Genomic DNA, 24,465 nt, shown 5'->3' with positions numbered 1-24,465 from the left:
GAATATTTGTAGAAAATATCTAATTATTTAAATCTCAACTAACAAAAATATCTTATTTTAAAAAACAATTTTAAATGCAAAAACAAATTTGATATTTTTGGGTTTTGATTATAAATAATTTATTTTCACAATTTTTTTTTCTTTAATTTTTTTTTTTTAAAAAAATCGAATGAAGTACCACGGTACTATTCATGGCATGCGGCTGCTGGTGCGCGCGCGCATGGGAAGCCAAGCCAAAAAATTTCCAAAAAATTTTTTGAGCAATTTTTCAAACCAAAACTATTTTCTAATTAATTTTTAACATGTTTTACACAAAATAAAGCATATATAAAAATTAATAGCATTATTAAACACTACAAAATAACCTAAAAAATACTAATAATCACATAAAATAATATATGCTACACAAAAACATGAAAACCATCCAATTATTCAAACACATCAAATAATCCAATTTTTAAACATGTTCATGCATGAAAATAAAGATTACCAAAGGCTCTGAGGCCAGTTGTTGGGAAAACTTATACAGGATCTTTATTTTATTTTCATGTGAATCTAATATTAAACAAATTAATATTTGATAACCTAGACATGTTTCTAAAATTGAATTCAAAGAGAAACAAAGATAAGAATACTTACAGTATACGCAGCGGAATGAAAGAGTCATTCCTTCAGTTTCTCTAACTCTTGTATCATTTCTGTCGCATAGTATTATCAAGAAATTGAACCATTCTTCTAATTTCTTCATAGTCTTCCAATGTATCCTTAGAATCACCTAGACTAGTGTAGGCAATTCTCAACACATGAGATAGATACAAAGAGAAGAAGCGAAAAAAAAAATAAAGAGGCTTAGAAAATGACTTGTGTTTAGAGATAATCTAAAACCTATCAGAAAATCTGACTTGTGACTTGTCAAACTTGTGTTTTGACTTCTCTCTAAGCACTCCATTTATAGACCCAATTAGGCCATTTAATTTAATTAAAAAATCAATGAAATAATAGCTAATTAACAGCCCTAGGTCGAAATTATCATGGGCTTTAGGTCCGTGAAATTTCTTATTTGATTATAAGCCCATTGGACTTAAAATCAAGGCTTATAATCAATGCTTGTATTATTTTCTATTTATTTAATTAATTAAATAATTATTTGAATCATTTATCAAATTAATTATTTATAATTTGAACCTTGATTTAAACTTATTTATTAATTTAGATACTAATTTATCTTAATTAATAAATCTGCCATAATTTCTCTTTTCTTCTAAAAAATACATAACTCTGTGAAACTATCCAAAATTGATCTGGCCAGTTTTGATAATTCTAATTGATAATTAAATCAATTAATTGAGACTATCTAGATGATTTTATCCAAGATACAATGGGGACCATGGGCCTATGAAATCAAGCTCCAATAAGTTATCATAAATCTAACAAATAAATTTACTAACTTATTAATTCGTTAATTCATCGTGACTCCACTATAGACTCGGACTTGCACTCTCGAATTCATAAAATGCTTTATAACAAATATAGATACGCTATTAATTATCCATCGTTAGAACCATAATTGTCACTCAATCCTCTATAGACGGTCTACAATGAGATGGGACTAAAATACTGTTTTACCCCTCATTATATTTTATCCTTAAAACACTTAGTTCCTTGTAAATGATATTTCATTAAACTAATTTAATTACTGAAATGAGATCTCTATCATTTAACACCTTGAACCAAACTAAAAGGAAACCATCGTTTCACTTCTTCATCAGAAGCTATAGATGTTCATATCTATGATTAACACTCTCACTCAATCATACTACCAAGTTCCCAAGATGTAAGTATGGGCTAGTCCGTAGGGTAAGCTGGTAACGAACAAGTCAAAGAACTTAAATAATACAATCAGTTAGAATACTAACCACTCAGATTTGAAATTGAATTGACTTATGGTCAACTATATGATATGACTAGAATAGATAATAACGGTATGATAACTTATCTTATCAACTGTCAATACCGGTCCTGTCCGATGTAACAAATACACCCGATCTTATCTACTTTGCTAATGTTTTGGAAAGAACATAACACTGTAATGTGTAAGTTGATCATATCGAAGATTGCCAAGTCAGTGTAAATCCTATGCATGGACTAATCTTAGGACTAACTTATTTTGAACATATAATCATATTTATATTCCACTATGATTACGTCACTATAAATACGATTAGCTATATGCTCGAGATTTAATAGAAGTTTATATTAAACAAATAATCATGAAAATAAAATATGTGAGCAAAGTGATTGACCAAGTCAAAAAATGATATCTATTCTTTTATTGATAATAAAATGAGATTACAAAGAATTTGGGTTTTAATTAGGGCATAAAACCCGAACAGAAACCTCATCAAAATTACCAACAATTCACCATTCAATTTCATATACAAGAACCTAGAAATATTCAGAGATTAAGGTCAAAGCTTTTACCTCAAATTTAGCTGGCCTTTCCTCTGAATTTCCAGCTCCAACACCCAGTCTACTTCCCCTTCAACTTCTTCTATTTCTTCACAAATTTTCAGCTCAATCCCAAGAGAAAGAAGAGATAAATCGTTTCGAGAGAGAGAGAGAGAGAGAACTAATTATGTTTTCCTTCTTTCTTTCCTTAATTTTTCTATACCCTTCTGCCTTAATCTAACATAAAGGCTAAACATATCTTTGACTTAGGAAATGACCATTTTGCCCTCCCAAACAAAATAATCCTTTAACTTATTCTAGGGGTAGAATGGTCATTTATTCCCAATCCCACTAATTCCTCAAATGCTCCTAATATTGACCACTTAAATCCCATCATCCAATTAATCACTAATTATTTACCTAATGTCTAATATTCTCCAATATATCTCCTAAATTCCCGAAAATACCCCCAGGCTCCCCCAAGCCGGGTATAAATCCCCACTGTGACTATTTCGCCAAACCGCTCACTAGGACCATCTCGAGCCTTATGCTGCAAATATATATCCACATAATAATGTGGTCTCAAAAATTTATCGCAAATAATCACATTTATGCCCTCAATGGGCCAAAATTGCAAATATGCCCCTATAAGCTAAACAGGGCCTGCATGCATACCAATACTCAGAATCATGCATTTCACATATCCATGTAATCATATAAGCATGCTTATTACATAATCATTCATTAAATCATTTAAATCACACATAAACCAATTATGCCCTCCCGGCACGCTAATCAAGGCCCTTAAGCCTTATTAGTAATTTTAGGTCGTTACATGATGGTTGCCAAAGGTTCGACTTCCACCCACTCCATGAAGTAATCGATGGTGATAAAGCACAACAGACTTCTCCTTTTCCTGTTGGCAAAGACCCAATCAAGTCAATTCCCCATACTGCAAACGGCCAAGGGGATGAGATCATGATTAGCTAAATGGGAGCTGCTCGGACAACTATGGCAAAGCATTGGCATTTGTCACATCTCTGCACATACGAGATCGAGTCCTTTGTAAGTGTGGGCCAAAGATAGCCCTGTCTTAGTACCTTCAGAGCTAGGTTTTGCCCCCCCAACATGGTCTCCGCAGAAGCCTTCGTGTATTTCTTGTAAGATAGTCTGCGCTTCCTTGGGCAGAACACACCGTAGGAGAGGTAGCGAATGCCCTCATCTATATAGAATCCCTTCAACCATAACATATCGCGGAGCTTGATATAGCAGCTTTCTTGCACCCTTTTGATCGTCAGGTAACTTTTCAGTTGTGAGATACTCTACTATGGGGGTCATCCAGGTCAATTTTATGTGAATCATTCCGACCTCAACCATTTCTGCTATTATGCTTGGGCTTTCCAAGAATTCCACCGGAACTACATTCAGTGTATCCACCTCTTTGATGGTAGCAAGTCGAGCCAAAGCATCAACATTGGAATTTTGCTCACGGGGTACTTGTTCAACGGAGCTAAACTCGAATTCAGACAACTCGCATTTAACCTTGGCTAAGTCAACCCCTATCTTGATATCGCGAGCTTGGTATTCTCCCAATATCTAATTGACTACGAGCTGGGAATCACTATAACATTGGATTGCCTTTGCTTTTAGCTCTTTCGCCACCCTTAGTTCTGCCAGTAAGGCCTCATATTCAGCTTCGTTGTTGGAAGCTTTGAATTCGAACCTGAGAGTTGTATGGAATTGATGCCCTTCAGGTGAGATTAAAATCATCCTAGCTCCCGATTCATTTTCATTAGAGGAACCATCAATGAAGATTTTCCACAATTCCTGCACTGGTTCTCTTATCGGCTCGTCCTGAAAACATGTGCACTCAGCCACAAAGTCAGCGAGGGCCTGACTCTTGATTGTTGTGCATGGCATATATAATATTTCAAACTGGCTGAGTTCGATGGCCCATTTTAGCAGACGTCCCAACGTTTCAGGTTTTCGCAAAACCTGCCTTAAAGGTTGGTCGGTCAAGACGTGGATAGTGTGGGACTGAATATATGGTCTGAGCTTCCTTGAAGCCAAAATAAGACAGAACATGAGCTTTCCTATTAATGGATATCAGGACTCAACTCTGAGAAGTCTTTTACTTAGATAATACACTGGTTTTACACCTGACTTTCCTCTCGAACTAACACAACACTGACCGCATTTTCCGTCACGACCAGATACAGAAACAAAATTTCCCTAGATGCCGGTTTTGATAGTATGGGGGTTCAGCCAGGTGAGCTTTCAGGCCGTGAAATGCCTATTCGCATTCTTCAGTCCACTCGAACTTCTTGTTTCCCTTGAGCAAGTTGTAGAATGGGAGACACTTATCAATGAATTTTGAAATGAAGCGGTTTAGGGTCGCCACCTTTCCAGTTAAACTTTGTACTTCCTTGCGTGACCTAGGCAAAGGCATTTCCAACAAAGATCTAATTTTCTCTGGATTTGCCTCTATCCCCCTTATGTTGACTATAAACCCCAAAAACTTTCTCGACGAAACTCTGAAAGTGCACTTCTAGGGATTTAACTTCATGTCATACCTCCTTAGTACGCCAAAACATTCTTCCAGATCAGATAAATGGTTACTGGCAGTCTTTGATTTAACAAGCATATCATCGACATACACCTCCATGTTTCTCCCGATCTGGTTAGCGAACATTTTTTTGACTAATCATTGGTACGTAGCATCGACATTCTTCAGCCCGAATGGCATCAATTTGTGGCAGTATACGTTATGCTCAGTCATGAAGCTAGTATGCTCTTGGTCTGCAGGGTTCATCGCGATCTGGTTATATCCAATATACTCGTTTATGAAAGACATGAGCTCGTGACCGGCGATAACGCCTACCAACTGATCAATTCTAGGTAATTGGAAACAATCCTTAGGAAAGGACTTGTTGAGATCAAAGAAATCAATGCAAGTTCCCCACTTCCCGTTTGGCTTTGGGACCAGAATGGGGTTAGCAACCCATATCGGATATTTTTCTTCCCTAAAAAATATGCATTTAAGTAAGCGGGCTACTTCTTCTTCCAATGCTTCCGACCATACTTTCCCCAAAAGCCTTCATTTTTGGGACTTTGCAGGCACATTCTTGTCCAAGTTCAAAGTATGCATTATTATACTTGGATTGATTCCTACCATATCGTCATGTGATCAGGCGAAGATGTCCAGGTTCTTCCTCAAGAATTCGACCAGCTCCTTCTTCCTTTCAGCTCCAAGACTTTTCCCAACTTTTACAACTCTTGAAGGTGTTTTTGTGTCGATACTGATTTCCTCGAGCTCCTCCACAACTTTGAGCTCAGATCTATCTTCACCTAATCGTAGATCAGTGTCGATCTGTTGGGCGACCTCATTATCCCCTTCACGAGGTTCTTCCGTCCCATGGGTAACTTCTATTTCTTGAGACTCCTCACCTTCTTCGTCTATGACCATTGCTTGCTGCCTGGGTTGTGATTTTCTCTTCATGGCTATGTTGTAGAATTCTCGGACGGCGAGCTAGTCTCCACGTACTATGCATATCCCCGAGGCTGGGAGGAACTTCATTGCCAGGTGTCGGATCGAGGTGACGGCTTCAAAAACCATTAGTGCGGGTCGTCCCAAAATTGCATTATACGCAACCGGACAATCGATTACAACGAACTCAAGTATTTTAGTAACATTTCATGCATCATCCCCTAGTGTAACCACTAGTCTGAATGTTCCTATGGCCGTCGTCCCTTCATCTGAAAATTCATACAGCATCATTGAGGTCGCCTTTAGATTAGTCACAGATAATCCCATCTTTTCTAGGGTGGACCTGAAAAGCACATTTATTGAACTTCCATTATCTACCAATATCCTTCGTACCCTTCGATTAGCGAGATGCACGGTTACCACCAGTGGGTCATTATGTGGGAATTAAACGTGGCTGTCGCCCTCCTTTGTGAAAATGATTGGTTATTTTTCCAACCGCTGTTGTTTTGATAACTGTTGCTCCGGGATAAATTCCATACCGTTATGAGTTTTCAGCTCTGTATATATCTCTTTTGGACTCCATTGCTCGTGCCCGCCAAATGAGGTCCTCCAGAAATAGTAGTTATATCTCCTCCTACTATTGGGGGAGGGTCGACTTGGTTCTTATTCATCTGATCCATCAAAGTCCTCAGCTAACCTGTCAAAGTTTCTGGAGCTGGACGAGAATTTTGCCCGATAGATTGATTGGGAGCAACTCGGTTTTGGCCATACTAGGCTAACGGTCCAGCCCGAATGAGAGTTTCAATCTCATCCTTCAGTTGTCAGCAATCATCAGTATTATGATCGATGTCATTGTGGTATCGACAAAACTTTGAGGGATCTCTCTTTTCCCTCTGATGCTTTAATAGCTCTGGTTTCTTCAACGGAATGCAATTAGAGTTTTCCAGGAAAATATGTTCTCGTGTATCTGTTAGGTCAGTGTAGGTGGCATAAATGGGCTTGAATTTTTCCCTAGATTTGTTTTTCTTTGTGCCGTTTTGGTCGCCTTCACCATTCCCTTTCCTCTTATTGTTTCTTGCTTGGTTATTCTGGGTAACAGGTTGAGTCGTAGCTGCACCGCCTGTCACCGCTCCAGTGGGCTGAATAGGAGCCTGGCTGGTTCCTGTGACAATAGATCACGCCTCTTCCAAGTTTATCCACTGCTGAGCTCAGGCCAAGAATTCATCTACACTTTTAACCCCTTTTTGCTGGAGCTCCTGCCATAGATCACCTCCCACTAGGATTCATGTTCTCATTTCCATGAGCTTGGAGCTATCATCAACGTCTCTAGCTCGTGCTGCATCATTGGTGAATCTACTCAGATATGCTTTCAATGATTCACCAGGTTGCTGTTTCATGTTGGCCAATGAGTCAGCCTCTATGCGAGTTTCCTTTGAAGCTCAGAACACTCTATTGAACTCAGAAGACAACTTCTTCCAAGAGCTTGTTAAATGTTTTTTGTACTTTGTGAACCACTGTCTAGCAAGTCCGATTAGAGTCGTGGGGGAAAAAATACATCTTAGGTCGAACCAAACATTGTGGGCCATCATCAACCTGCTGAACATCCCGAGGTGGTCGGATGGATCTACGTTTCCATCAAATGTTGGCATGTTCGACATCTTGAAGCCAATAGGATATGCAGCTGCTACAATGTTCAGGGCGAAAGGTTCGAGCTCCTCATCGGAGTCACAATCATCAATCCCTTTTCCAGATAAGAGCTTCTTCATTTGCTCCTCCATCAAGGCCAGTCGCTCGAGGGTTGGGTCTTTGGTCTCTAGGTTAGCTGGGAGCTATTCTCCAGCTCCCATCCTATTGTATGCATTTGATGGATTGTTTTCCCTCCAAGTTCAAGCTTGATTAGGTGGGACATTCCCATTGTCGCGTACGATAGACGAACCTTCCTCGTGTCGAGTATAACTCATATCATCATTACAAGTTGGATACCTCCTTTTTTAATTCAGATGATCACGCAGGTCGGGATGTGGATCGAAACGAGGACTTTATGCTGAACTAAGATGATTCCTCAGGTCGCTCTCAGACCTGCCTCCATGCTAGCTCCTCATCCAGTAACTTTCATTTGCAAAACTTACATTCCATGGCTGAGGTCGAGGACCTGGATTATCAGCATGTGCCCGTGGGACGTTAGTGTCTACTGACGAGGGAAGATTTCTCCTACTATTTCCATGAGCTAGAGCATCTCTTTGTGGGCGCGGTGGTGTAGGATGTCTAATCGGTGATGGCGGATGTCTCATCAGTGAGGCTATCCTCGTTCCATCAAGACGAACTAAATTAACCCATCTCAGTTCTGCCTCGATGTCTCGAGTTCTCTATGCTTGGGGTTCTGATCGCGGCGCAAGAGGATTCGCTGGGGTGTTTTGTCTCCGTGAATTTCTCCCAGCTCGCCCTGGTGGGTTGTTATGGGCATTCCTGGGAATCTATGCGAAAGGCACGGAGTTAGGAGTCGCAGTTCTGACCGACCAACTAACATGCAGATGATGGTTCCTGTGATGATTAGTGGGCTAAGTACTTTGGTGATTTCGCTCTTAAGGTACAGAGCTCGGAGTGGCAGTCCTGACAGAACGACTGGGTTTAGACTGGTTATTCCTGTGGGACTTATGTGATCCACTTTGCCTCTTACAGACATTAGCATTGGTTGCAAGAGGGGGTAACCGAGCCAGGACCTCCTCGATCTGTCTATTTGCCCTAGCGAGATGGCTCCTTAATTGGACATTCTCCATCTTGATGGCTGTTAGATATCCTGGATTAGGATTTGGTGGGCGTGATGCTGAACTCCCAGTGTCGTCTTGGCCCACCGGTTGTTTCCCAGGACATTGCTAAACATCTGAGCCCTTTTTAGTGGGAATATCTGTATGATGCGCCACTTGCCCATCAAGCTGTTCCATTTCGTTGTCATGCATCGATCGAGTAACCACCATGATGAACGTCAAATGAAACTTATAAAGGATTAAGCACTAATTCGTTCTCAACGAAAGCACCAAACTATTGACGCGATTTTTTGCCAACAGTAGATTTAGAAATCTAATAAGAGTATTAGTGCTTATTTGCAAACCATAATGAACTTATATGAACTCTTTACACAACTCTTTACACACATGATTTTATGTGGTTCGGTGGTTAAAATCCACCTAGTCCACGAGACAATATTATTGCTCTCTCACAATTTCTGCAAAGTTTCAATATTACAAAAAAGGTCATCCTTTTTCCTGTCCATTATCCATGATATTTATAGTGGAATTTCCTGAACAAATTTGGGTAACCGTGTGCATAAATATGGTATACATTTAATACAGATAATTCTCATTTACATAGAGATATGATTGCCTAACAAAATATACTCATGTTATCTTGGACAATAAATAGTAAATGTGCCTTACATCCTGTGCATTAATGAGCATATAGAGTGCCTCGAGTCTCTCAGGATCCTTCAGTATGTATCATGATCAGGTTTCCACGAGCTGAACATATTCAAAGCACTGGGATTCGACCACTACATGTCTCGAACTGGGTCGTCATCCGAAGAGGCGATCTGCCAATTACCTGAATGTCATGCTATCAAGTCCTAACTTGAGCTAGTCACATCATCATTAGCTAGATGTTCTAGTCATCTGCCTTTTCCATATATTCATCTATCCCTAACTGAATGATTAAACTAATGCTAATTTTTAGAGTACACCAAGATTGTTTCGTAAAAGTGAAATGAGAGGAGAAACCCACCTCTAGTAAAACTAATAATGTGAAAGAAAGGTAGAATGCTTTCAAGTTCATCTTTATGTTGTGCAACCCATTTACGTGGACCAATCGTTTTAGATATAAAAAAAAGGCTAAAGTGATCCTCCTATCTCCCTCTCTCTCTATATATATAGGGGAGACTTTGGTGTAGCCAATGCACAGTTCGGGCATTTAAATATTTTTTTTTCTAATATTTTTACGACATTGTATATTTTTGTCATTTAAGACAACCTGCAAATTTTCAAAAAATTCCGAATAGTTTACGATGCCGAAAACAAGGTTGTTGCACTCGTATCTGTTTTTTGTATGCGCATGTAAAATTCAACTGTTTGAACCTTGTTTTCGGCACCGTAAACTATTCGGAATTTTTTAAAAATTTGCGGGATGTCTTAAATGACAATAATGTACACTGTCATAAAAAAAATTGAAAGGAAAAATTATTTAAATGCCCGAACCGTGCTCTCTACTCTCTCTCTATATATATATATACTAGATACATGCAACGTTCAATATGCATGTTTGCTTAGTTTTATTTATAGAACTTATTAATTATTTTTATTAAATTTATATTAATGTCATATATATTTCAAATGAATATCATATTTTAATTAAATACTTTATTTATTTTTGTTTAAGTTTATGTATGTTACAGTTTTTGAATTTGGGAGGGACAGCAATAGATCATATATTATATGTTTAATGTAATATTAAATATTATGTGTGAAATTTAAATTTAAGTTTCTTGCTAGTTTTAAAAAAAAAAAAAAAAATTGTTGCTAATTCATAGTAGATTATATTATATATTTAATATGATATTATTTTAATAAGTGAGTTTAAGTTTAATTAAATTATATTTAAGTTATAAAACATATGATCTTATTATTTTTAAATAATTATTATTGTAAAATATCTCAAAAATATCATATTTTAATTTGTTTAATTATTTATTATTGTTAAAAAATTATTATTGTATAATATCTCAAAAATATCTTATTTTAATTTTTTAATTATTTATTTTATTTTATTTAAGTTTAAGTATTTACAAACTACTATTAAATATAAAAAAAATTCTTAAATATAAAAATATTATGTTAAAATTAACCTTAAAAAAATAAAAAACCGTTAAAAGCTAGAATTTTCGTTATCTGCCTACTTATTATATAGATGAGATATATGAATTCAGGGGTTTAAATGCTGCTTTAGGGTGTGATTGGTAGGGGATTTGGAAATGATTTTATGATTTTGAAAACTTAAAATTTGTGGTACCTACCAAAATATTTGATTGATAGATTGTTTTTTAAAACTATATCCTAATCAGAATTCTAATTTTGTGTTGTAATTTAGAAAACAACAATTTTGCGTTTTCTCTGTTTTGTGATTTTTTCTCCAAAAACTTAAAATAAAAAATCAGGATTTGTTTGTTCTCTCTACTCCTATCATTTGTATCATTGCTTGTATTTTTTTTTTTTTGCCAATTTTTATGACTTGAGTATGTTCCCACTAGTAATAAGGTGTTTATGGAACATTTTATGAAATTTATGCACTGTACGCCCTGTTTTTCCCACGGGCTGATTAGCGAGCTGAGCTGCAGGCCTAATCATGGTTATCTTGTGGACGCCCCCGCAACCGGAGCTGGGTCGTAAGATCATACCTCCTCAGCTCGAGGTAATCTAAGGAGTCGCCTCTAGTTGCTTAATGACAGAGTCCGGGCTCTGAAGACCGAAGGTCGAGTCAAGCATCCAGCCACGCAAGGTAAACGTGCATATATCAGACATCACGTGTCTGATATATCCCTGACTTCTCGGACACGCGGCAGGAACGTGCGTATTCAGACACCCACGATTGGGTTGGGCTGTGCGTCCCATTATCTCCTTACCAATTGATTTGACCACACTTATGTGTCAGGTTTAGGAATTAATCATGAATGTCACAGAGTTGATATGATAGGTAAGAAGGTCACGGGATGACCTTCTTACCAACTCCTAGGTGCTTTCTCCTATAAATATGGAGACCCTGGGAGTTAAAAATGGTTGGATTCTCTCTTGTAAGAAATACCCTGTAATCGTATACTCAGAATATAGCAATAATATTGACTAGTGGAGTAAAAGGATTTTAACCTTCGAACCACTTAAAAAACATGCCTTGAGTAGCCATTTCATTTTCCTAAGATCATATATCTGTTTCGGTTCAACTTTAAGCATTAATCCCTTTCTCTCCTTTTCTTAATTACCTGTTGGCGAAGAACCGCGTCAACAGTTTGGTGCTTTCATTGAGAGAAAATTCGATTAGTGCTGTTGCAAACATCCAACTATGGTGACAACTCGATCCAGGCACGGTAATGAGGCAGAGCAACATGATGGGCAGGAGGCTCATCATACTGCCATCCCTGGCGAACAAGGTCCTGAAGTCCAGCAGCGGCCCGGAAAACAGCCGGCGGGCCAAGATGATACTGGTAGTTCGGCGCCTCGACCACCTAATCCAAACCCGTGTTATTACACGGTGGTGGAGATGGAGAACGCTCAGCTGATGAGCCAGTTAGCAACAGCTAGCCAACAAATCAAGGATATGCTGGCCCGACTACCCCCTCTCACAACCGACGCTAACGTCGGAGAGAGGCAAGGTGAGGCTTCTAAGTCTCGCCGGGATAATCGGTCCAGGCGTAGCCGCTCAGACAAACTTCTGATGCCCAACTCCATCCCTTCATCACATCATCGAGAAGCAGATTCCAGAGGAATGCCTAGAGCCGAACAATAGCAATACAGTCGTTCGGTCAGGACGTCAACTCCTAGCTCCCAACCATCCTCGAGGACGCCCAGAAGAGCTCGAGGAAATTCTCGAAGAAGATCCAGAGCGGGCTCACGACATCAGCCCGTTCCCAACAACCATCCTGTGCCTCGTCCAGATTGCCAGGCGCGGGACCAGCAGGTTGGCAGGGCCGAAAGGCCCCCACCAAACTTGATCTGTCCTGACGGAACTAGGATAGCCTCCCTAGTCAGGCATCCTCCTTCTCCAATCAGATACCCGTCTCCTCCTCGGCCCGTCCGTGACATCCCAGCCTATGGGAGTAGTAGGAGAAATCCGCCATCGGCAAGACCTTCCCGGCGTAGCAGGGCACCGAGGGAAAGCCCAGATCCTCAGCACCAGAGGCGGACTACAAGCCTATCTAGCAGGAGCCATTGGACCGGCAGTCGCCGGAGTGATCTCTCTGGGGGAGACCTGCGCCAGCGTCTGAGTTCGGTGCAAAGTCATCAAACCACCCAGGGAGGCGACCTGCGAGATCGCCTCAACTCTCATAGAGGAGAACAAGCAGGAGGAGATGGCCATGCTCGCTCAAGGGGGGCTCTGTCCGAAATACATAACGGGGGGAATGTCCCAGATAACCTATCTCAAGATAGGAGGGGCAATAACCCACCAAATATGTACAATGGATTCGGAGCTGTTGAACAGCCCTGGAATAACCAAGGACATCAAGACCAAACCCTCGAACGCTTGACCCAGATGGAGGAGCTGATGAGGAAGCTCCTATCAGAAAAAGAAAAAGACGAATATGATTCGGGGGACGAGATGGAACTCTTCGCCCTCGTCCCCAGCATAGCAGGAACGGCGTACCCATCTGGTTTCCGTATGCCTCACTTGTCAAAGTTCAATGGGGACGGAGACCCATCGGACCATCTAGGGATGTTCAACACCCTGATGATGGCCCACAACATTGGCCCCGAGCTGAGATGTTTAATCTTCCCTTCCACACTGACTGGACCTGCCAGGCAGTGGTTCAAGCAAAGTAAAAGATAGTCAATCAGCTCCTGGAAGACTTTCTCAGCAGATTTCAAAAGGGCATTCCGAGCCTCCCAGGCCGCCCATGTTCAGGCCGACTCCCTGGCTAACGTAAGACAGCAGCCCGGTGAGACTCTGAAGGCCTACTTGAGCAGATTTGTGAACATCGCTGCTCGGGCCAGAGACGCAGATGATAGCTCCAAACTCATGGCCATGAGAACTGGAATCCTCGCGCGGAGGAGATCTCTGGAAGGATATACAAAGGAAGGGAGTCAGCTCGGTTAACGAATTCCTTAACAGGGCCCAAGAATGGATAAACTTTGAGGAAGCCGAAGCCTCAGCTGCGGGAACCAGCCAGGTCCCCGAACAGCCCGCTGGAGTGGGGACGGAGGTCGTGGCAGCGACCCAAAACGTCACACAGAACAACCAGCTCGGTGGAGGCAAAAGAAAGGGTAATGGTGAGGGCAGCCAGCACGGCCAAAAGAAGAATAAGTCCATAGACAAGTTTAAGCCCGTCTTCGCGACTTATACCGAGCTCACCCAGTCTAGGGAGAATATCTTCCTAGCTAACTCTGCTCGAGTCCCTTGGAAAAGGCCGAAGCCATTAAAGCACCACAAGGGGAAGAGAGACGCCTCCAAGTTTTGCCGCTTTCACGACGATGTCGGCCACAACACCGACGATTGTAGGCATTTGAAAGATGAGATCGAGACTCTCATTCGAGCCGGCCCTTTGGCTCAATACGCACGGAACAGGGTCCCAGCAAGTCGACCTGCTCCGGAAATCCCGGCTAGTCAGCCCGGGTCTCGAGTAGACCAAGATGTTCCTCCTCCTGTGGTAGGAGGAGAGATATCCACCATCTCTAGAGGTCCACACATGGCCGGCACGAGCAGAGGCGCCCAGAAGAGATACGTGAACGAACTAAAGGCTCATAACGGAGTGGAGTTCGTTCCGAAGCAGCACCTGCCAAAGTAGCAGCGATTGGAGAAGCAACCAATCATTTTTACAGAGGAAGATGCTGGCCATGTCCAGTTCCCTCACAATGACCCTCTGGTCGTAGCAGTCCAGCTTGCCAACCGGAGAGTGAGGCGGATACAGATAGACCACAGGAGTTCGGTGAACCTCCTATTCCGATCCACCTTAGAGAAGATGGGTTTGACTATCGCCGAGCTGAAGGCGACCCCCATGATGTTGTATGGTTTTTCGGGAGAAGGTTCAGCAGCGATAGGGACAATCGAGCTGGTGATCACCCTAGGCGAAGGATCTCGGACAGTCTCCAAGCTCCTCGAGCTCATGGTCATTGACTGCTCCGCTGCCTACAACGCCATTTTGGGGCGACCTACGCTCATAGCCTTCGAGGCCGTCACGTCCATTCGCCACCTCGCGATGAAATTCCCTACTTCGACGGGAATATGCACTATCCATGGTGATCAGCTCGCTGCCAAGGAACGCTACAGCATTTCCATGAAGGGAAAGTCTAAACCCGGGCAGCTGGCAATGGCCATCCAAGGTGAAGAGGAATCTCGGGAACCCTCGGCGGATCCTGAGATTGAAAAACCTCAAAGTGCCGAGGGGGAAAATGTCGACTTAAGTGAGGACATTGACCCCCAAATAGGCGAGGACAGATCCAAACTCCAGGCGATTGAGGAGCTCGAGGAGGTGAACCTTGATCCGTAGAATCCATCACGAATAGTCAGGCTCAGGAAAAACCTCTGTAGCAAGAGGAAGGTGGAGCTGAACAAGTTTCTGCAAGACAACCTGGACGTGTTTGCCTGGTCCCACGAGGACATGGTGGGAATCAGCCCCACTGTCATCATCCATACACTTCATCTAGATAAAAGCGTTCCTGCCAAGTCTCGGAAGCAAAGGCGTTTAGGAACAACTCGAGCTGAAGCCCTAGAGGAAGAGGTAGCCCGACTCAAGAAATGCGGCTTTATCCGTGAAGCCAAGTTTCCAATATGGGTCGCCAACCCCGTGCTGGTCTCGAAGCCTAACGGGAAATGGCGGACCTGCATCGATTTCTCCGACCTGAATAAAGCCTGCCCCAAGGACTGCTTCCCATTGCCCAGAATCGACCAGTTGGTGGATGCCACAGCGGGGCACGAGCTCATGTCCTTTATGGACGCGTACTCGGGCGACAATCAGATCGCGATGAATCCGACGGACCAGGAGCACACCAGCTTCATGACCCCAACTAATGTCTATTGTTACAAGGTCATGCCGTTCGGTCTGAAGATCGCCGGAGCTACCTACCAAAGGCTAGTAAATAGGATGTTCGCAGACCAGATCGGAAAAAACATGGAAGTATACGTTGATGACATGCTAGTCAAGTCAAAGATTGCCGATAACCATGTTTCCGACCTGGAAGAATGTTTTAAGATACTACGGGAATATGGCATGAGGCTAAACCCACAGAAATGCACTTTCGGAGTCGCGTCAGGGAAGTTCCTGGGGTTCATAGTCAATACCCGAGGAATCGAGGCAAACCCCGACAAGATCAGATCACTGCTCGAACTTCCTTCGCCCAGGTCACGAAAAGATGTCCAAGGCCTGACCAGAAGAGTGGCAGCCCTCAACCGATTTATTTCCAAGTCCACCGATAAGTGTTTGCCATTCTACAACCTGCTCTGAGGAAACAAGAAGTTTGAATGGACAGTAGAAAGAGAAAGTGCATTCCTCGACCTGAAGGCACATCTGGCCGAGCCGCCCGTACTGTCCAAGCCCAAAGTAGGAGAGCCTCTTTTTCTCTACATGGCAGTCACTGAGGACGCAGCAAGTGCCGTTCTGGTTCGAGAAGAGGACCAAATTCAGAAGTCGGTCTACTACATTAGCAAAAGACTTCTTGGAGCTGAGTCCCGATACCCGTTGATGGAGAAATTGGCATTCTGCCTCATCACGGCCTCTCGAAAGCTCAGGCCGTACTTCCAGTCCCACTCGATTCACGTCATGACTGATCAACCTTTAAGGCAGGTTTTGCAAAAACCTGAAGCATCGGGATGTTTGTTAAAGTGGGCCATCGAGCTTAGTCAGTTCGAGATTCTGTACACTCCGCGAACTTCCATAAAAAGTCAGGCCCTGGCCGATTTCATGGCAGAATGTACGGGATTCCAGGAGGACCTCGCAGAAAACTCACCCCAAAACAGCTCGCCCCTGACTTCGTGGAGAATCTTTATGGATGGTTCATCCAACGAGAACGGCTCCGGAGCTGGAATCATTCTGATATCCCCTGAGGGACATAGATTCCACTCGGCACTGAGATTCGGATTCAAAGCCTCCGACAACGAGGCCGAATACGAAGCTTTGCTGGCAGGACTGAGGATAGCCCAGGAGTTAAAGGTGAGCTCCGTCCAATGCTTCAGTGACTCCCAGCTCGTGGTAAACCAGGTTCTGGGCGAATATCAAGCACGGGGACCCAAGATGGCCGCCTATCTGGCGAAGGTAAAAGTTGAGCTATCCGCGTTTGAGCGAGGCTCGATCGAACAGATACCTCGGGAGCAGAACGCTAACGCAGACGCTCTTGCCAAGCTCGCCACCTATGGGGAAACGGAAACCTTGGGGCTCGTACCAGTCGAATTCCTGGAGAAACAAAGTGTAGAAGATGTCAGGACGGAGGTCGAGATGATCGATGCCAGGCCGACCTGGATGACCCCCATCCTTGAATACCTCGTCGAGGGAAAACTACCTGAGGGACGTAACGATGCACGGCGAGTCCTGTATCAAGCTCCTAGATATACGGTAGTCGATGGGGTGTTGTACCGACGTGGGAACTCCCTACCTCTCCTCCGGTGTGTTCTTCCAGGCGAAGCAAAGTCCATCCTGCAGGAAGTGCACGAAGGATTTTGCGGAGACCACACTGGGGGGCAAAGCTTGGCCTTAAAGGTCCTGAGGCAAGGATATTACTGGCCAACTCTGTCCAAAGACTCGATCTCGTACGTGAAGAAGTGCGACAAGTGTCAGTGGTTCTCTGCAGTTTCCCGGGCTCCTCCAGTCGAGCTGAAGATGATCTCGTCCCCATGGCCATTTTCCATTTGGGGGATAGACTTGGTTGGCGCCCTCCCCACTGGAAAAGGCGGGGTCCGTTACGCCGTGGTAGCCATCGACTACTTCACTAAGTGGGCTGAGGCAGAACCTTTGGCAACGATAACGTCCAAAAAAGTGCTTGACTTCGTGGTTAAGAGCATTATCTGCCGGTTCGGCCTGCCTAAGAAGATCGTTTCCGACAACGGCACTCAGTTCGACAGCGACCTGTTCAACGAGTTTTGTGAAAGATACAGAATCGTAAAAAGTTTCTCCTCCGTGGCCTATCCTCAGGCTAATGGCCAGGTCGAAGCTGTCAACAAGACCCTAAAGGCGAGCCTCAAGAAGAGATTAGACGAAGCAAAGGGGGTCTGGCCAGAACAGCTCCCCCAGGTCCTATGGGCATACCGGACCTCGCATCGGACTCCTACGGGTCATACTCCCTTTTCCCTAACCTTTGGGAGTGAGGCAGTCCTCCCCGTGGAAGTTAAAGTGCTTTCACATAGAGTCCAGTCTTACGAACAAGTTCAAAACCATGAGCTCCTGTGCAATTCCCTCGATCTAGTTGATGAAAGGCGAGAGGATTCGCAACTCCAGCTTGCTCATTATCAGCAGAAGATCACTCGCTACTTCAACACCAAAGTTAAAAAGCGCGCCTTTAGCGTTGGCGACTTGGTCCTAAGGAGAGTTTTCCTAGCCGGGAAAGATCCCAAAGATGGAGTTTTGGGACCAAATTGGGAAGGACCATACCAGGTCATCGAAGTCATTAAGGAGGGAACTTATAAGTTAGCTCAACTTGATGGAGGGGCGGTCCCGCGCACTTGGAACGCCATCCACTTAAAGAAATATTATCAATAATTCACCTGTAAGGCTTGGAAGGCCACTTTTTATGTATTAATGAGAATCAACTTTTATGTATGTTTGCAAGAGTAATCTAAAGTAACCACGAAAGACCCTTTCCCAGTTACTTGGGGGGCATATGGTACCTGGATATAACCAGGTCTCCTTAATGACTTAGAAGTTGATTCATATCGATTGACCGCTGTTTTTCTTAAAAAACACGAGATATTGATAAGGATTAACGCTAGCTAAGTCCTATCCTGGTTTTAACCGGGTCATAAAACTTAGAAGTTAATTTAAATCTATTGATCGTTGTTCTTCCTAAAGAGCTCGAGATATGGATAAAAGTTAACACGAACTAAGTTTTCAAAATAAGTTCCTGGTCATAAAACTTAGAAGTTAATTTAAATCTATTGATCGTTGTTCTTCCTAAAGAGCTCGAGATATGGATAAAGGTTAACACGAACTAAGTTTTCAAAATAAGTTCCTGGTCATAACCGGGTCATGAAACTTAGAAGTTAATTTAGACCTATTGATCGTTGTTCTTCCTAAAGAGCTCGAGATATGGATAACGGTTAACGCGATCTAAGTTTCTTTAAAAAAAAAATATTGTAACCAAAGTGCGCAAGGACAAGAAAGAGGATCAATTAAAAACATAAAACCAAATTGTCTCAAGGTGGAAGCACCTCATGCAAAGGTTACACAAAAAAAATATATATATAATAGTGAAGGGCACAAGAGAGGAAAAGCCCTAAGCTCCGCTAGGTGGCCCTTTGGAGGTCGCCGTCTCGCCTTGCTCAGCTGCGCCAGAGCCTTCCCCGACCTCGAAGGGCGCCTCTTTATCGAGGCGAGCCTGGAACTTCACCAGCAGACGCTCCCAAAGACTCGCTGACAGGAAGGAGTAATCAACATCTGGGTTGTAGGTCCAACAGTGATAGAATAGGTCTTCCAAGGCCTTTTCCGAAGTTGCCTGCTCGACCTCCAAGGCAGCCTTGGCCTCAACCTTCGCGGTATCTAGGTCTGTCCGCGAGGTGGCGAGGGAGGTCTCGAGCTCTTGAACCTTTGAGTGGGTCTTCTCCAACTCGGCTTGCGAGGTTGCCAAGGCATCCTTAGCCGCCTGCAGAGAGGTCTGGTGCTCGTTCCTCATATCCTCGAGCTGCGTTTTGGCCCTGGCGATACTCCGGTGAAGAGCAACAACGCCCTGCGAGAAATGAGAGATAAATTGCCTAAGAAAAAAATAGGGCAAAGTGTAATACTAAAAAGTCATAAAAGGGTGAGTCAGCTTACCGTTAGGGTCATGCCCATTGAAGACTCCATCACGCCCACCGGGCTCATTGTCTCAATGGCCCGGAGCTCCTTCTCAGTGAACTTGTATATGTGGCTAACGGCGTAGTTCGCCGACTCATACACCGTTCCCTGGAAGGCCTCTGGGATCTTCTCCAGGTCCTGGGGGTTGACTGGGATGCATACCTCGGGGGGTACAATCGCCGAAGCCCCGGCCTCCGTTCCTGCGTCCCAGGCGGTGATAGGAGCCCGCGGAGGAGGTGGGGGCATGTTGCTCCCACCAGCAGCAGGAGGATTAGTTCCCGCAACCTGAGCGGCGGGGGGCTGCTCCTTTTCCTTTGCAGGAGATTTAGTGGGAGTTCCGGCAGTTTTCTTCAAGATCCGGGGCTTCTTCATCTTTGGCCCAGAGGCCCCGGCAAACGCACCTCGAAGGCTCTCTTCGGGCTGAGACATCTCTTCTGTCAAAGCAAAAACATGGTTAGTACGAGATTTAGCAATCATACAGAAACAAAAACAAAGGGGGAAAGAGTAATTAAAGTACACACATACTAAAGGAAGCCCTACCCCCCGGGATAGAAGAAGAACCTATGGTTACAACCATCGGTTCCGGAGTTTCTGCGGGAGAGTCTAAGTCAATTATTTCCCGAGTTGGAGCAGGTTCTGGATCCGACTCCGGTTCCGGGCTGGATTCTTCTACATATTGCCTAAGTCCCGGAGCCACGGCACCTCTCCTGAGGGATGGCCAGGACCTAAGGTTGGTCCCATACTCCTCGAATAGGATCGACCTAAAGGACGAGGTCCTATCTACGACTACGGTACCCCTAGGTCGGCTATCTTGATAGTCCAGCACGAGCTGGTCGATGCAGTGGAGCAGGGTTGTGTCCAGATCCGGATCACTTCTGTGGCGATGGACGAGCTGTCTGGGGTTGAACCTAGCTAGCCGGGGGTCGGAAATGGCCCTATCTAAGTTCCTAAACATATAAAGGTTACCTTGGCCAGAAGGACCCGCGGCTGCTCCGGACTGGGTCCTCTCCTCGTCTGTTATCTGGGCGACCTCCAACGCCCACTTCCTGTTCCTCACAAGTGGAGTCTCATCCTCCTCGTCCTCGTCCATCGCGACCTCCTCCACGATGATGGGCCTAGAAGTATGAGCTGGGGGAAGCCCCCGAGGCCTCCTTAGATTCAAAGTCTGATTTGGGAAAATCAGCTTACAGGCCACCATCGTCTCGTCCGTCACGAGCACTCAGTAGTCCTCACTGGGGGGCAAGCCCGCCAGTGTCTCGTATTGACCCCCGAGGGTCGCAGATTTCTCTGTCCTCGCAAAGATAGCTGCAGGATTGATCTAAGTCAGATAGGGACACAGGAATTGTATGAAACTTAACTTCCGAGCTAAAGATAAAAAGCACTTACGAGGACGGTTGAAGTAATGGAGCTCGCAGTTCCTGAACCCCGTCGACATAAAGAATTGATCTTTAAAGTCATTAGGGTGGCTGGGCAGCTCGATGACCGCAGCCGTGTTGGGAAATCGGGTTAGATAGTAAAACCCATCGCCTCGCCCCCGCTGATCCGGGCTGGCCTTGAGGCAAAAGAAATACAAAATATCCGCAAGAGTGGGGACCTCCCACTCGTGCTTCAAAAATAAGTATCTCAACCCCACCAACAACCGATAAGAGTTGGGGGGGAGCTGGAAGGGGGCCAACTTCACATAATTCAGGAAGTCAGCGAAATACTGATCCAATGGCAGGAAGGCCCCTGCCTTAAAATGCTCGTCGGTCCAAGCCGCGAACGATTATTCGAGTGGCGCGCAGCTCCGCTCGCCCTCTGCGGGAGGTCGGGCCACTATAGATGTAACGACCCAAAATAGCTAATAAGGCTTAAGGGCCTTGATTAGCGTGCCAGGAGGGCATGATGGAATTTATGTGTGATTATTTTATGAATTTAATTGCATGGTTATGAGTTAAAGCATGTTATAAGACTATTTGTTATCTGAGATGCATGACTATGTATATTAGTATGCATGTAGGCCCGGATCGTGTTAGAATGGCATAATTGTAATTTTGGCCATGTTGGGCATAACTGTATTGATATGTGTTGATTGTTGAGACCCCAGTGGTATGTGGGTGTATCTGTGCTTTGTGACTCGAGGCGATCCCAGTGAGCAAGCTAGCGGAAAGTGATGACGGGAATTTATACCCGGCTCAGGGCGAGCCTGGGGGTACGAACAGGAATTCAGAGAATAGATTGAGATTTATTTTGATGATGGGGGATATTTATTTGGTGGTTTATCGGGTGTTGGAGAGCAACGGGAAAATACTAGAGACACTTGAGGATTAGCGGGAATTGGGTGAATGACTAAAATGGCCCTACTTGAACAAAAGGATTTAGAATTTATAGGGAGGGCGTTTTGGTCATTTGGCTTTTGGAGATAGGTTTTTATAAGGCTTTATAGAGAGTGGGAATGCTGAAAGAAAAGAAAAGAAAGAAAAGAGAGAAAAACTGATGGGTTTTGCAAGGGTCGGTTTGTGCATTCTTGCACCATTTCCGCTCCATTTTTCTTGGAGCAAAGCTTAGTGGAGAGCAAGGATAGGCTGAGCATCAAGGATCTTGGGTTAGACTTGAAGATTTGGCAAGAACACATCAACTTTTGAGGTATGTTTTAAGAGATTTCAGTTTTAAGGGTTTTGATGGTTTGAGCTGTGTTTTGAGCTGAGTTGATGGGAATTTTAGGGAATTTTTGAGCAAGCTTTGATGATGAACAAGCTAAGGAGGTCTAGGGTTGAATCAAGGTCGAAATTTGCATCAATGGTAAGAATTCTAAGCCTTTAACTTGTTGTTGACTGAATTTCTGAGTTTAGGGTTGTTCATGGTAGATTTTGAGATTTGGGATAAATGTTCTTGGGATTTGAGGATTTGGGATGCTTGGGATGGATGGAGAGTGTTCATAAGCTTGATTTTGAGTTTGGTAAAGATTTGGGGAAGTTTGGTTTGAGATTGGGTGAAAGAAATCGCAGAAATGCGATTTTGGGATTTCTGGGCTGCAACTAGCGCTACAGCGCTAGTGAGTGGGCGCTGTAGCGCTAGTCCCTGTTTCTGGGGGGTGCATTCTGCTTGTAGCGCTACAGCGCCCTCTTTAGAGCGCTGTAGCGCTGCACTGTTCACAAAAGGGAATTTTTGGGTTTTGATGAGGGATTTTGACCTAGGGTTCGGGGCTCGGTTCTGCCACTTTGTTTTGGGGATTTAGGACTTCCCGGGGGCTCGGGATTGGTCCCAAGGCTAGGTATTCGGACTTGGGGTTCGGTGTTGACTTTGACCTATGTTTGTGCCTAGGTGTGCGCTAAGGCTCGGGTGGGATCGTGCTCAAGGAGTCAGGTGATCTAAGCTATTGAAGGGAAAGGTAAGAAAACTATAACACCCGTAGGATAGGGCGTGGGCCCATAGTGTGATTGCGGGGCACGGCCCTATATTGCATGATGAGATGATTGCCGGGCATGGCCCTATATTGCATTACATGATAGGGTGTAGACTTACATGTATTGATAATTGTATGATTGTTGTTTGATTTATGCTTTGTATGATTATAATGAAATGAACGGCAAGGGCCGAGTGCGGCGTAGGCCGGGTACGGCACCGGAGCCGGAAGTAACACCTAGCACATGGGATGCTATGGTCAGGGCAGGGCCCGGGACCCACAGGATATGTGTAAGATCCTGCGGTGAAGACCGAGACCCCAGGCTTCGGTAAGGCTTTGGGGACGGCATGGCCGTGTTTGCTTAGTCTAATGGTTGACTTGTTTATGTGTGGATTATCTGTTATGATAAATTGTATAAATTGCATATGTTATGTTTTGCATGAGTTTTCTTGCTGGGCTTCGGCTCACGGGTGCTCTGTGTTGCAGGTAAGGGCAATGACTGAGTCAACCAACCATGAGTACGGAGAGCGTGAAGCGACGCGTACATGTTTGGCCTGCCCGACTGCTTTGGTTGGGGGTTTATTTGAAAATGGCTGCAATAATCTATGATTTTAGAATTTATCAACTGTAAACTTATTTCAAGATGTAATTAGTTTTCAAACCTTATTTTGGGATCCCAATTGTTTAATACTAGAAGTTTTATTGAGTCAACGCATTTTCAAAGATTACAGCCTTAACTTTCTTTATTAGTCACACTTTTGTTTCAAAACCTCGGTTAGCGAGCTCATTGCACTGTTTTGCCTTAAAACTCACTTAGTAACGGCTTTAAGGAAGTAGGGCGTTACAACTTGGTATCAGAGCGAGCCAAGGTTTATTGGTTCTGGAGATCGACCGAACATGTACGATCGCTGTCAGTGACAAGCTCGACTCAGGGTTGGTTGGTATGATTAATTGACATGTCTGAATATATGTTTGAATGCCCTGTTTGCCTGCTTATTTATATGGAGCATGAGGAATGAAGTGACATATGCATGAGATACTGATAGGGCCTGGCCCTTGACTATTGCATGTTGAGATTGATGCATGCTGAATAATACTATTATGCATATGGATGAATATTGGCATAATGGTTCGCATATTGAGTGTATGTGGTTAATTTTCTGAATTTATTCATTAGTTATATCTGTTTATTTGCTTGTGTGAAGCATGTTGAGATCTGGGTATACTTAATGATGATAGAATCTGGTAGCTAAATGTTGATCATTGTGATTTTGGCCTATTTATGCTTTTTGGGTGCATGATATCTGTGGTCGTTGGAATCTAGTTGTGGTTTGGTTCGGAGTATGAACCACGGAGCTCGGGAGTTGGTCAGCTTTGACAGGTGAACTCGTGTTGTTGGTTCCTAGAAGGGTTTGTGAA

This window comes from Humulus lupulus, chromosome 3 (assembly GCF_963169125.1).
Source record: "Humulus lupulus chromosome 3, drHumLupu1.1, whole genome shotgun sequence".
Taxonomy (NCBI): domain Eukaryota; kingdom Viridiplantae; phylum Streptophyta; class Magnoliopsida; order Rosales; family Cannabaceae; genus Humulus; species Humulus lupulus.
This window is presented reverse-complemented; position numbering follows the sequence as displayed.